This window comes from Dendrobates tinctorius, unplaced genomic scaffold (genome assembly GCF_039654945.1).
Source record: "Dendrobates tinctorius isolate UK_male_01 unplaced genomic scaffold, ASM3965494v1 ptg000070l, whole genome shotgun sequence".
NCBI lineage: Eukaryota > Metazoa > Chordata > Amphibia > Anura > Dendrobatidae > Dendrobates > Dendrobates tinctorius.
The window spans coordinates 74,402,503-74,418,413 of NW_027361738.1; positions in this window are offsets into that span (position 1 = coordinate 74,402,503).

Below are 15,911 nucleotides of genomic sequence, written 5' to 3' on the forward strand. Positions count from 1 at the left end.
GGTATGTCTTTAGACCGGAGAACCCCTTTAAAGATATTTTAAGTATAGAACTCACTCGGCTGTCAATGACTTTCTGAGTTAACTATGCATGGAATATTTTCTGGGAATTGCATTTGTGCGTTACACGTCGTCAAGATCTGTCAGTGACTTCTAAGGTAGAACATAAAATAATGGCGCTTAATTGCAAATTCCTTGTAGCTTTGTGCTTATTGTACCGAGGTTATACAGGATATGCACAGTTTTGTATTCCAAGACAACAGATGTAACGTAAGAGAACTTCAACTAGTGATTTTACCTATGTATACCTGTTGCAACAGGAGTGGCTGATTATTAGGGTGAAGTGATGTGTAATTAATGGTTTTGTATTATCCAGTATTACATAATAAGGCTACAGTCCCACGTTCAGTATTTGGTCAGTAATTTACATCAGTATTTATAAGCTAAAATCTGGAGCGGGTGAAAAATACAGAAGTGGTGCCGTGTTGCTATTATACTTTTCCCGATTGCTCGATTTCTGCTTTTGGCTTACAAATACTGATGGAAAATACTGACCAATACTGATAGTGTGAACATGGCGCTAGAATGTATATTCTTAGGGTGTGTGCACACGCTGCGGATTCTGCTGCGGTTCCGCAGAGGATTTGGCTGCTGCGGGTCCGCAGCAGTTTTTGCTGCGGTGTACAGTACCATTATTCCCTATGGGAATAAAAAAACGCAGTGCAGACGGTGCGGATTTTTCCGCGCGGTTTTCCTGTGGTTTTGAAACCGCAGAAAGAATTGACATGTCAATTCTTTCTGCGGATTCTGCTGCGGTTTGCCATCTCCTCCATTGTGGAGATGAAAAACCGCAGGGCAGAACCACAGGCCAATCCGCAGGTAAAACCGTAGGTCTTTTGACCTGCAGATTTACCTGCGGATTTTACAAAATCCGCGCGGCCAAATCCGCACCCCAATCTGCAGCGTGTGCACGTACCCTTATATGTTTCTTAGAAGGTCAGAGCAGACACCCTGCTGCAACTGCACTAGCTCAGACAAATTAGCTTCAACAGAGCCTGGTTTGCTGAGGCAGTGCTGCAAAGCTTCAAGCTTCCAGCTGATGTAGACGTGCTCTGAGATAGTTGTTGGCAGTGGATTATTCAGGATAGTCTCCAAGCGTGTGACAACAGAGCTTCTTTATTCAGGAACAATATATGATTAGCTTAATAGATCAGGAATAAATCATTTGTGTGTCACTATCTGTGCAGAATCTACAGCAGGCTGCTTTTCTCATACACAGACACAGGAAAAACAGGAAATACAGTCACATGCTCTCCCTGTGTGAGCCTCTGGGAGTTTTTTTTACTTTATAAACAGCATACAAATCTAGCAACTGAACACTCATAGACAGGAATGGAGTTGTTGCATCAAACATATTCCAACACCCCCACTCAACAACTACTTATCCTGTTAGTCCCATTGCGGTTCTGAAGTCCACAAACTTGGCTCTTAATAATGGCTTTGTCATACAATCAGCTATCATCTTGTCAGACTCGCAATAAACAAACTCGAGTACACCACGTTCCACTAAGTCACATAAGTGGTGATGTTTTACATGAATGTGCTTAGTCCTTGCACTAATCTTTTCACTGCTGGCAAGTTTAATGCATCCTTGGTTGGCCTCATAGATAATTGTTTGTTTGAGCTAATGGCTTGCTGAAAACTTCCAAATGTTGTTTCAACCAAATTACTTCTTGACTTGCATAAGCAACAGACACATATTCTGCTTCTGTAGAAGATAATGCGACTGACACTTGTTTTCTGCTGGACCAAGAAATTGAATTTTCTCCTAACTTGAACAAGTAACCACTTGTTGATTTCCGATTACTAGAATCTCCAGCCCAATCTGCATCAACATAACCTCTGAGAGTGAGATCTCCTGATGCACATATCTCAAGATTTAGCCTTTGAGTTTCTTTAAGATATTGATGTATTCTCTTGCTTGCATTCCAGTCTCTTTGGCTTGGTTTGCTTACACGGCGGCAGAGAATTCCAACTGTGGCTGTGATATCTGGACGAGTTGTAGTTGCTATGTACAAAAGCACCCCCACTGCTTGTCTGTAACTCTCATTCCTGGGTAGCATATCTTCTCCTTCCAACTTTAAGTAGGATGGATCCATTGGTGTTGACGCACCTTTGGCTTCTGACATTCCAAACTGGTTTAGTATTATGGAAATTTTAGAACTTTGGTTGAGAAGAAAACTCCCATCTTCCTCTCTCTGGTTTTGGATTCCCAAATAATATGTCACATTTCCAAGGTCTTTAGTCTTAAAGTGCTGGTTGAGAATTTCACCTAGCTTTGCAATTTCCTTTTCATTGAGGTAGCTCAGTAAGCTCCCATGTCTGGAGTTGGTGAAGGGACTCCATCTCCTCATTAGCGGCATTTATCCACTTCTGCTTCTCGTGAACAGGCAGTTTTTCCATCTCTTGCCATGACTGTGGCTCTGGTTCAGGAAGTGTTCTAACCATATAATAAAGGCTGGGATACCTTTGTTTGGCCTTTCCGATCTCCTGACTGGAGGTTGACTTGGTTCTTCTGTGTTTTCCTTGGTGGCTTCAGAGCTTATCTACACTTCAGTGTTTTCCTTTTCGGTGTCTGGGTTTGGTGATTGAGATTCTTGTTCTTGCTTCTTAGGTTGAATAACTGGTGTAACTTCATGGAATTTGAGCAATACAGAGTTTTCATCAATCCCTTTTGAGTTTCGCTATAGCCCACCAGGTCTCCTTGCTTTGGCTTGTTTCACATTTGCGTCTGTGTGTGCGGCATTTCATCCGCATAGATCCGCTTGCATCATGTGTACCTATCTTTAACATGGTGTATGCAGGGGCATGCGTTTGCATCAGTTCGCATGCGTCTGCATACGCATGCATCGTTTTCGGTGTGCGGCGGGGTCCGGCGAACGCATCATGTTGCACTTTTGGAAGCGGTAAAAATCTGTCAAATATGTGCAGTCATGCGCATGAGTGCATCAAAAAAGCATTACTGTCTATGGGAACGCATGCGTACACACGGAAATGCGTACACATGCATTTGATATGTATGTGTTCTTCAAAATGTAAATAGAAATCCCATGAGACACGCCCATTTTTGTCTGATGTCATATCAAATGCATGTGCATAATCAACGCAAACGCATGCAAAAACGCATACAAATGCAGCGATTTTTTTGCGTAATGCGTAAGATGATGCGGATAAACGCTGCGTAAACATGCGTTTCTATGTGTTTTCGCATGCGTTTTCGGATGCAGATGATACGCTGCGGACTCAAACGCTAATGTGAACCTAGCCTTAGCGTGTGATTGCCACTTGGAACGTTTTTCTTTGGGAACATAAACGTCTTGCTTCCAAATATCCTGAGGTGCTTCAGGTTAGGCTTCTCGCAGTTCCATAGCTCATATGGAGTTTTATTTGTGGCTTTACTCTGTTTTGAAGATAGCAAGCTGTCCTGATGGCTTCTCCCCAATGTGTTGTAGGTAGATTCGCATCAAACAACATACTACTTCCACTTTCACAGAGATTACGGTTCTTTCTCTTTGCAATGCCATTTTGTTCTGGATTGTATGGAATGGTAGTCTGGAACACGATTCCATCCTTTTTTAAAATGGTTTGCACTTTACCACTATTTTCGGGTTTCATTATCTGCATGCAGGGCTTTTGGCATTCTTCCAAATTTGTTAAACACTACAGCAAGATATTCTTCAAGTTTCTGTGGAACTTCAGCCTTACTGTGAAGTAGGCAGGCGACTATATATCTGGAGTAGTCATCAATAAATGTGAGAAAATACTGTATCTCTTCTTGATGGGAGTTTGAACTCTCATTGGACCACATACATCTGTATGTATCAGATCCAGTGGCTGTGCAGATCTAGTGGTGCTTATTTTAGGAAAGGATTTTCTGGACATTTTCCCTTTAAGACATCTAGTGCACTTCATCATTTGACTACACTGATTGATGTAAATACCATTTGCAAGCGGAGCTAGCTTCCTTACTGCTTCTGGATCTCTGTGCCCAAGATGTCTGTGCCATACATGGATACCGTTCTTATGTAGATCTTGTCTAGTACTTTACACTCTTTCTTTGCATTTTAGCTGATAAAGTTCATCTTGGACTTTTCCTTCTGCAAGAGTGTGACCCTTCTTTGAGATGATGCAGCCGTTATCTTTAAAAGTAACTACATTTCGCTTTTACGTGAGCTTCTTTACTGACAGAACATTGCTTTCAAGGCTGGGAACATAGAGAACATCCTTTATTGGACTCTTTCTGCGTTGTGCTGAGGAAACTGGGCAGTGGAAGTAGCTGTCTCCTACTCCTTCAGAAGTCATATAGTGACCATTAGCTAAGATGACCTTTTCTGACTTGCTTTCATTAAGGTCAGTGAAGAAATCCTTGTTATTTGTCATATGACTGCTTGTGTAAGGGTGGGGGGCAGGACTGTAGTCATGGCCAGAGACACTGAAGCATCTGTGTCCTGACCTTCCCTCACAGAAAACTGTCTCACTTCTCATTGTACCTGCGTCTCCAGTTTAAGGTCCCCCTGGGCACTTCCCAGGCGGCGATGGCCCCTCTTCCAGGTGACTCCCAGTAATGGAGACACAGTCCAGGATAACTTTAACATTCTCTTTACTTAAAACTTCACACGTTATATCCACAGTTGGCACATCATGTAATTCACTTGTTTCCTCATCTTTCCCTACTCGCTGATGCTTCTGTGCGGCACACGTCTGGACCGAACCGTTTTAGACTGCTCCCCAGATCTTTCCTAGCCTAACCTCGCCATGATGACAATTCCTTCTGCCTGTTTAGCCCCAGACTTGAGATTACTAGCCACACGGTTTGGTTGCCTCTGGAAAAGCATCCAGCCCATCTGTATGGTTCCTTTTGAAGCTTCAACTTCCTTCAGCTCCTCACTCCAACTGACTCCCGCTCTAAAGGCGTCTGCCCAGGCTATGAGTCCCCACATCTTCCTTCTCCTCTACTGGCCATTGCGATGATGCCCAGTGGCCGTGGATAACGTGGGCTGCAGCTATTTAACGTTGCATGGCTGCCGAGCCATCCGGGCATATAGTCCATGTGGACACTTCGGGCACCCTGGCCCCATCTGACTTAACTTTCTAAAACTCCTGACTTACCACCCGGCAGCCCCTCCTACTTTAAACCCCTACAAACTAGCTATGACCTATTCTAACCATGCACACTAGTATGCCATCTACTGGTCCCCAAAGAAACTACACTTACCCATAGTTATGAGAACTATAATACTAAGATGCCCCCCTCTAATGTCCGAAGGGTGCACTTTACTTTCCCTATCTTACACAGTATTATATTACCGGCACATAGCACATATACAACATTGTACATAAAATGGTAACACTGTAAAGAGTGTGGCAGTACCATTGACTATGCGGGGTAATACATATTTTTACATGTAGCAGTATCACCGAATATTAACTACAACATTACAGTAACTAACAAATGTAAACATTTACACATTAAGAACCATTAGGGGAGCAGAGCAAATTTGGTCATCCTCGACCAAGGCAAAATTTAAACTTTATTATTTTTAAAACGCAAGTCACTTAGCTTAATTTAAGCCGGATTCGGTACGCACCACAGTTCGTGTCGCACAGGTAACATTCCTGGTTCCCAGTCCTCCAGGGGTTAAGACTCTTCTTCATAAGCAGTGAATAAAACATATTTACCCTTCTCACGAGTGGAACAGCAATCCTAGGAGAGGAGCTCCCCCTTTCTCCGAGGGGAGTACGACTCTTCCCCTTGCGGGGTTTAGCCCAAAAGGCAGTCACTGCTTATCCAGCAGAATGGGCGCAACATAAGACAGAAAGAGTCCATTGGCTCCAGATAATCCGCCTAGCTCGCAGTCGTCTAGGCCGAAATGAATAAATATGCACACTCTTAAGAAAAACACACAAAAACAAACAATAACAGACAACGTTTCGCCTTCAGCGTTGTTAAAGGCCACACTTCACCCGCTTACCGTCAGCATTTTTTTCTCTTTAAGGGCTACAGTGCCTGCAGGGACGCGGGACAGTCCCAGTTCCATTAGGGGTGCAACATGCACAATATTTTTTATTTTTCTCATTTACAAAGTTCAACGGCACGTATGGCGTGTTGCTCCTTTCTTTTCCGTTGCCATCTCTGTGGCCGCAGAGGATGCAGATTGCTGCACAGCAGTGTGAGCGGTGGCGCCAGCAGGCCCCCGGGTGCCGGCTGATGTTTGGGCCTGCACCGACTCCGGGAAGAGCCCCACGTCGTCTTCGTCATAGTGGGTAACCGCCACTGCATAGTACCCGCAAGAGCAGTCCTCCTTGAAGAAGGAGACCCGATCTCCCTTCTGCAGCAAGCGCACAAATTTGACGGACGCCACATTGACGTAAACTTTGGCGTCCATTCTGTCAGAAACACCGCACTGAACTTGCTCACTGAGCCAGTGTGTGTGTCCTGAGTAAAGCGAACTGTGCTCAAAGATACCTGTGGAGCGGGCAGCAGCCGAGTAGATGCGTACTTCAGAGCCGCAGGACCTGAAGCACGTGACTGCTAGAGGCGTGGCCTAAACTACAGAGAGCTAGGAGCTGCAAGAGAACTCCTAGCAGGGTAACTGCGAGACAAAGTTACCAAGGGGCATAGACAGGGAGGATAGTCAGGACATAGTCAATGAGTAATACACAGAGATAGCTGGAAGGTACAAGAGGGGCGAGCAGAGAGTAGTCAGGTCACAGGCAATGAGTTATACACAGAGAGGATAGCGCAGTACAGAATCAACAGGCAAACTCACAACGGGAAACAGAACCGGGTCAGAACCATATAAACAAGCTATAACATCGAACAGGCACACAGAGGTCACCACACTCGGCCAAAGGCAAAAGTATAACTGGCAGGGATTGGAGCTTCCCAGGGGTTTAAGAAGCTCTCCCAGAACCAGAAAGAGGCCACAATCATTAAGCCCAGGTGTGCAGGTCAAAACCTGCACAGAGCTCCAGACATTAACAACTGACGTGCAGCTCAAAAACCTGCACTGGGATCATGACACATTCCTTCTTCTTGGATGAAGCCGTAGCCCCGCTCTGTGTCGGTGTACACCAACCATCCGCAGGTACGCCGCCCCGCCAGTGTTCCCCCGCCAGGCCGCCACAGCTCCATCCAGACTTCCCACTCCCGCTGTTTCTTGTCGTGTATTGCTCCTTGTACCCAGGCAGCCTGCCTGGGAGTGGGAAAGGGACCCTTTGTTGCCGGGTGGGAGAGTGTGGCACTTGTTCCTGAGTATATTTCCACGCACCTTCTCTTATGAGAGCAGCATCTTCACCTTGAATTTCCAGGACTGGTAGTTCTGGTTAGTGAGTCTTGGCACTGAGAACTTGACAGGATTGCTGCTAGTGGACATCTTCTTTGTTGCTCTGTGTTGCTTTTGCTCTGGGCTTCTTTTGCTGTGTTACTCTGGAGTTTTGTGTCACTCTGGGCCCATAACCTGTTAGCAGCAGATCATTCAGGATACCTCCATGCGTGTGTCAGCGGAGCTTCTTTATTCAGGAACAAACAGGAACAATATATGATAAGCTTAATAGATCAGGAATAAATCATTTGTGTGTCTCTATCGGTGCAGCATCTACAGCAGGCTGCTTCTCTCATACACATTGCAATCATATACATACATATACCATCTTTGTTGTTGGGCTGCAAAGGAGATTGTAAACTATTGTCACTATATACTGCAATACTCTAGCACAAGAGATGAAAGAATTGCAGGTTCAAAGGAAACTAAACAAAAAAAAAAAATTCAAAAAAGTATGGAAAAAAATAAAAAAATAATTAAAAAAGATAAAGTGTAAAAGTTTGAATTAACCATACCCCCTTTTCCCAATACAGAAATAAAGAAAAAATGTATACGGATATCTGGTATCATCGTTTCCATAAAAATCAGATCTATCAAATTCTAAAATTATTTAACTTATATGGTACACACCATAAAGCTTTAAAAAATTGAAATGTCAGAATTGCTCTTTTTTGGTCACTTAACCTCAAAATAAAAATTTTAGAAAAAATGATCAAAACATCAAGAATATTCCCTAAAATTATCCTAATCATCATGTCAGCCCCCAAAGCAAAAAGCAGCTCCATCAACAGAGCAAGAGGAGTATGGCTATAATGTAGATGTTGGCATCTAAAATCCCAACATAACAAGTTTTAGAAAAAATAAATAAATAGCAATAAGAAAAGGAAAAAGTAGGATCCATCTTTTGTCTTAAGTTGTACTTTTTATGTTCTAATGCTTCCTTCCTTTTCGGCAGGATGAACCTGCGCTCCAAGCCCGATATAAATAAATCACACAGCTACAAGTGCTGACTTCATGTAAGGAGCGCACACCCTTATTCACGGGTTACGTTCAAGGTACAAGTTATAAACAGTCACATGCCGACATTAATGACCGGAATATGGATTTCACAATAGTTATCGCAGCAAAACGAATATTCAGTGTTACTGTCTTCATAGAAATCTTGCATCATGCAGGATGGAGAAAATACTGACACCTAGCTATATCTATGAATGTGTCTGCAGTTCTCAGCATAAATGAGTACACCCCCTTTTAATAAGTAACATTTGAATCAATATCTCACTGAATAAAATAACAATTTCCAAGAAGTTTCACAGAACATTTTTTTTGAACCAATAACATGAAAGTAAGGTTAATAATATAACTTTCATTACAAAATCTTCAGTTTTACTTAAAATTATTGGATGCAAAAATGAATACACCCCACATCAAAATCTACCACATCTAGTATTTACATAGTTACATATAGTTGTGCTCAAAAGTTTACATACCCCGGCAGAATTTTTGCTTTCTTGGCTTTTTTTTTCAGAGAATATGAATAATAACACCATTAAATTTTCTCCACTCATGGTTAGTGGTTGGGTGAAGCCATTTATTGTCAAAATACTGTGTTTTCTCTTTTTAAACCATAATTTATATCATCTGAAGAAAAGGCCAAGAAAGCAAAAATTTTGCCGGGGAATGCAAACTTTTTGAGCACAACTGTAGGTTGAAAAAAGACCTAGGTCCATCAAGTTCAACCATTCTCCACCAACTGTTTTTTTTTTTGTCACTAAATTAACTATAACCCGCAATGTGTAGGCCATTCCACAGTCTGACTGCTCTAACTGTAAAGAACCCTTTCCTATTTCGCTGTCGGAATCGTCTTTCTTCCATCTGTAACGAGTGCCCCCTGGTCCTTAGTATGGTTTTTTCCCTAAGCTAAACAACCCCAACATTTTCAACTATAAAAACTTAATTCCAGCTCATGAGTTAGACTGCTTAGTGCAGTCGAAACCCGTCAACTGGGTCATGTTGACCATGAAAATTTTGTTTTGTATGCACTATAATTTGTTTTGAAAAAGAAAAGGAAAATCCAGTCCTGTTGAGCCGGACTCCAATTTTTTTCTATTATCCAACTTTTTCAACCTCTCATTATATAAGAAGCCTTCCATCCATTGTAATAATCTAGTTGCCATCTTTGAACTGGCTCTAATTTCTGAATGTTCTTTTTTAAATGTGGAGCCCAAAACTGGATCCGATATTCTAAATGTGGCCTCACAAGCATATTATAAAGGGGTAACAATACTTTGGGATCGCGGGATTTTATCTCTTTTATGCACCCTAAAATCTTGTTTGCTTTTGTGGCTGCTGCCTGACATTGAGTGCTGCTGCTCAGCTTACTTGTAACCAAAATCCCCAGTCCTTCTCCTGTTCTGTGGTCCTGTGTATACTCCAGTATAATGTATATTCAGCAATAGGATTAAACCTTCCTAAGTGCATTACTCTACATTAAATCTCATTTGCCAAGTGTTTGCCCATTCAGACGTCTTATCCAGATAGTTTTGCCAGTTTGTAATGTCAAGGTCAGATTTTAGTATCCTGCATAGTTCGGTGTCATCAGCAAAGACTGACACTCTCAATCCCATCCAAAAGGGTATTAACAAAGAGCTTAAAAAGAATCGGTCCTAGCACAGACCCCTGTGGTCCCCACTGCTCCTAGTACAAATCCCTGCGGTCCCCACTGCTCCCAGTATAGATCCCTGCGGTCCCCACTGCTGACTATATCCCATTTAGAGAACGTACCATTTATGACGACTCTTTGTTTCCTGTCATTTATCCAATTCCTCACCCATTTGCAAATAGTTTCCCCCAGTCCCTGCGTATGGAGCTTCAGTATAAGGCTGTTATGTGGTACAGTATCAAATGCCTTTGCAAAGTCCAGATAAATCATATCAGCGGCAATACCAACATCCAGACTTGCACTTATCTCCTCATAGAAACCCAACATGTTAGTTAGACACGACTTATCCTTCATGAATCCATGCTGGCTGTCAGTTATTATATTATTCTCTGCAATATATCTCTGCAGGTCATCTCTTATAATGCCCTCAAAAATTTTGCACACTACCGATACCAGGCCTAACGGACAGTAGTTGCCTGGAGCCACCGTCTTGCCTTTCTTAAATATTGGAACCACATGAGCCATTCTCCAATCCTGTGGCACCACCCCTGTTACAACAGAGTCAAAGACTATAAGATACAGCGGTCTGTCAATTTCTGAGCTCAGTTCCCTCAGTATCTGTGGATGCATGCCATCTGGGCCAGGGGATTTGTCAATGTTGAATTTGCTCAGACGCAGGCATACTTCTTCTTGTGTTAAACCAAAATATTTCAGATAGTGAGCTTTGATTTTTGCCTTGTTGAATGATCCCTGGAACAGTTAGTTCATTGGTGAACATGGATGAAAAGTGCCTGTAATATCTCAGCCTTTTCTTTGTCCTCTATTATTATCTTGTTATTTTTGCCTTTTAAGGGGCTTATACCATCTCTTTTTTTTCTTTTTGGCATTGATGTATTTATAAACATTTTGTGGGTTTATTTTTTTTTAAAACCGTCTTTATTGAGTGTAATACAAAGCATACATATAATGTCCAATAACATAACAGAAGAACATTTATGCAATATTATTAACATTAGATGGCATTTTTTCAACTATAACCCAACATCTTGTGCCCACAAATGGAGAATGCTTTTACGTGTGGCTGCCGCCCATATGAACAAGATGCGGCGCTGCTGGACAGAGAGCCTCACCAACTGGTCCTGTGCGAGAATATTAAATATGGCCCACTCCGGGGAGGGAGAGATAGATATGCCAAAATTGTTGATGAGATGTTGCAGAAGTGCATCCCACACCTCCCTTATTTTTGGGCAGTCCCAAAGGCAATGGAAAATATCAGCTGGGGAGTGTAAGCATCTAGGGCAGGGATAGTCCCCTGAGGGGGACATTTTAGACTTGACCTCCGGGAAGATGTATACTCTATGAAATATCATAAGAGACATGGTTATGTAACTGTCATATGGTAATATAGAGTTAATACGCAGAGTGGCTTTCAAAAGGTCATTTACCCGACAGTTCGTTAATTGAGCAACCCATTTTCCAGGGCCTGGTGAAGAGTCTGACCAATGTATAGAAGGCTTTAATGATTTATATATAAGACTCATAGAATAAGTTCCCATTTGGGCTTTAATGGATATTAAATTTAGAGGATGCGTTCTAGCATCATCCGGTATCCGGTCTCGCAATATTGAGCTTACGTAATGTCTAATTTGAGAGATAGTAAAATTGTCTTCTGTAAGGATTGGGTATTTGAAAACCATGTCCTCTAAGGTAAGAAGGCATTGACTATTTGTTAACGTATCTCGGACCAGTCTACACACATTGTTTCCAAGCACCTTGTAAATGGGAGGTGGCTTGCCTTGTAGAAAAGAGGGGTTACCTTGAAAGGGAAGAAACATCGAGATGTGGGGGTCAAGACCGCTAACTCGTCTAGCTTGACGCCATCCCAAGATTACCGACCATAATAGAGGATTATCTCTAACCTCCACTGGAATTTCAGCATTTCGTAGGTGAAGCAATGCTGGGAGGCTGAAGGGTCTACACATGGCCTCATCTATTGGGGTATCAGTGAAGGCGTATATCCAATCAAGGGAATGGCGAAAAGCAGCCTCTATACTGTAGAGGCGTAAATTTGGGAGATTAAGTCCACCCAAAGATTTGGTTTGCTGTAGCCTAAAAACACTAATTCTAGAGCCCCGTCTGAGCCCCAAATAAATTGGCGGAAGGCTTGTGTCAGTAGCCTATCATCAGCTTTAGAAAGTAGAACCGGGAGCGTCTGTAAATGAAAGAGTATTTTAGGGAAAGAGATCATTTTAATTAGATGGGTTTTATCTGCAAAGGATAATTTAAGGGATTTCCAGGATTGAATTTCTTGTATAACTACAGAAATAAGAGGCTGAACATTTAATTTATAGATATCATGAGGATTTGATGGTAGCTCCACGCCAAGATAAGGTAAAGAATTTCTCCTCCACTGAAAGGGAAAAGGGAACGGCCACCTTTTCTGAACACTTTTAAAAATAGCTAAAGCATGAGAGTTATTAAAGTTTATACGAAATCCTGAAACTGCTCCAAATTCATTAAAGGCGTCCATTATAGAGGAAATGGCTTCCTTAGGATTGGATATCATGAGTAAGATATCATCAGCAAATGCCAACGTTTTAAGTGTATGGTGACCGACCCCTAGGCCCACAAAGGAAGGGATCATCTCCAGATATCTTAGTAAGGGATCAAGGGCAATATTTTGTGGATTTATTTTAATGTCAAAAACAACTCGATTCACTTGGTAATTATTGCCTTTACACTGTTTACCCTTACAGCATATGTTAGGTTGCTTGACGTTGGTATTGTTAAGTATTTACCTCGTAAGGGGATATCAAGCGTCTTGACTTACCCCAAAACCCCCCACTGTGACCATAAAATGACCACCCCCAACACGGCGCCAACTAATACACAGACACCGGTATTTCTTTTTGGAATTTTATGGCCACAGCAGCCTTTTATTATAACAATAAACAAACAATAAACACTGTATCATAAACAATACAATGAATTTAACCCTGGAAGGAGAAGTCCTTGAAGCCACAAGATCGTGGTTAAATAGTACAAATATCGTGGACAACCCCCGACCATTTGCTCCCAGCCGTTACCCCACAGGCTCGGGAGCACCAGCACACCAATAGATGTTGTCCACAAACTCCTTGGGGATCCGCCCTCTTCCGACGGAAAACTCCCCATCCACCTTTCACCAGATCACGACCAGCATACCTTTAAACGAAGGAGACCCTACCCAGAGAGTCTCCCAAACCAATTTCCACCGACTTCAAGGACTCCCCCTCCCCCAAAACCGCCACAACGAGGGGCCTTTGAACACCTCAATGACCCGAGACCCCCACAACCCGCCAAGCGACAGCCTTCTCTATCCCCTCCTGAAGGGCGAGGGCCCAAATATCGGAACCCACTGCATTCAAGTGAATACCGTCCGCCAACCAGTAATCGCCCTCACCCTTCTCCAAATCAAAATGTCGCACGGCAACTCCCCCGTTTTTAACTATAAAAGCGGACACCGCTCTGTTAACCTTGATCCTTGCCCGGTTGACCTTCTCCAACGATCTCATGGACCGCCAACGCCTGCGTGGCACGATCTCTGACCACACAATCGTGACTTCCCGATAAGTCACCCACAACCGCAAGCAATCTTGCTTAATGTCCTTGATCATCTCCCGGAAGGGACGAACAGCCAGATCATTACCCCCAGCGTGAATAACGAGAACATCTGGTGCCCGGTCCAAACGAACACACTCGTGAATTTCCGGCAACACCCGACGCCACACCAGGCCCCGAAAACCGATCCACCGCACCACCGCCGCCGATCTGGAAATTCCCAACTGCCTGCCGTCGGTCCTGACATCGGCTCTCACCGCTCCCCAGTAAACAAAGGAGTGACCAAATATCCAAACCAGCAGCGGTTCCGTACCTGAAACACAAAACGACACTCACAGAAACATATCGCAAGAAAACGCTCCAATACTTGCAATATTTAATCAACCCCATGGACAACACCAACCGGACACACCTCCTGCACGCCAGAAGGCCGAACATAACTCCGATAACAATTAGACCTCCACCCTCCTATACGCTGTATGAAAGAGGGACCCAAACCACGCTCAGCTGCCTCAGTCGCCGCACCAATCCGAAAAGAATGCGAAGCAAACCTAGAATCGTCCAAACCCAAACACCGAATTGACTTCTTAAACACCGCACCAAACTGATATCGAGACAGACTTCCCCCGTCTGCGTGACACAACAAAGATCCGCCCAGACTAGGACGAAGATCCCAAAATCTACGAAAACACTGAGCCGGGCACATTCTGGAACCAGAGACAACTCCCAACACAACTCGACGGCCTTTCCCAGCCTGGTCCGTTTTCGACCTCCGTAGCCAGAATTCGACGCCCTGAGTGGTCAACGTCACATCCCTGGCTAACAACCCGCCCACAGACTCTTTATTGTGAGACACGAGTTCCCCGATCCACAGTGCCCCAAAAAATGCAAAGGAAAAAGCCAACCGAAACAACTCAACCTCATAACCATCCGCGCATACCGATTCCAGAACCAAACCCAATTGCTCAAGCATATTAAACGACACTGGCCGACGTAAATCACCCCCCCCCCCGAAAGCGGCGAAAACCTTTCGCCGCCTGTCTAACCAAAAACGTTTTTGTCAAATCCCTGTGCCCGCGCAACCGAAAACCGAAAGACAATCCGGCCAACAAACGTGTCACCCTTGCCCGAGACCAACCTTCGTTTGCGCCCTGCCCCAACCATGACAACAACAGACCCTCTTCCTCAAGCCTGGCCCCACTGGTGGAGCCAGCCGTAATGACCTCTTCCCACGCACACCACACATTCCGGTAGGCCTCCCAGGTTTTTGGTGCCAAAGACGATACGATCAGTGACTCCGCGGCTCGTAAGCCACCCTCCACAATTCCTCTGGACAAATCAGACCCTCGAACTCTGCCTCCGGGGCCAAGGAACGAAAACGATCCCACTGTAAGCGAGAGAGAGAGTCAGCTATCTCATTCTTCACTCCAGGCACATGTGTCGCCGTCACATGCGCATTCAAACATGCTAGCACCAACTTCTGCAAAACCCTGACCACTGGAGGGGATGATGCCATAAGACCATTAATCGCGCTCACCACCCCCATGTTGTCGCAATTAAAACGAACGCGCCGATTCCGAAACTCCTGACCCCACAAATGTACTGCCACCAGAATCGGAAAAATCTCCAACAACGTGATGTTACGAACCAACCCAGCCGAAACCCAAGCGGCAGGCCACTGAGCGGCACACCATTGCCCTCCAAAATAAGCACCAAAACCGAATCCGCCTGCCGCATCCGTAAACAAATCCAAAGCATCGTTGCAGACCACATCAGCCATTACCAACGAACGACCGTTGTACTTCATCAAAAAGAACTCCCAAACCTCCAAGTCGGCCCTGAGCTCCGCCGACAATCTCACAAAATGAAGGGGAGCCCGAGCCCCCGAAGTAGCGCTAGCCAGCCTACGTGAAAAAACTCGACCCATCGGCATTACCCGACAAGCGAAGTTCAGCTTTCCCAACAGCGACTGAAGGTCCCTCAACGAAATTTTACGCAACCGACGTGCGCGAACAACCTCAGCCCTCAAATCATCAAGCTTGTCTTCCGGCAACCGGAATTCCCATTCGACCGTATCGATGACGATCCCCAGAAAACGCAAACACGTACCGGGGCCCTCAGTTTTCCCGGGTGCCAACGGAACCCCGAACCGATCCGCCACCCACTCAATCGCCTTCAATATCCTGAGACAACGCGAAGAATCCGCCGGGCCAATACACAAAAAATCGTCCAAATAATGAACTATCGAATCACAACCAGAGACATCG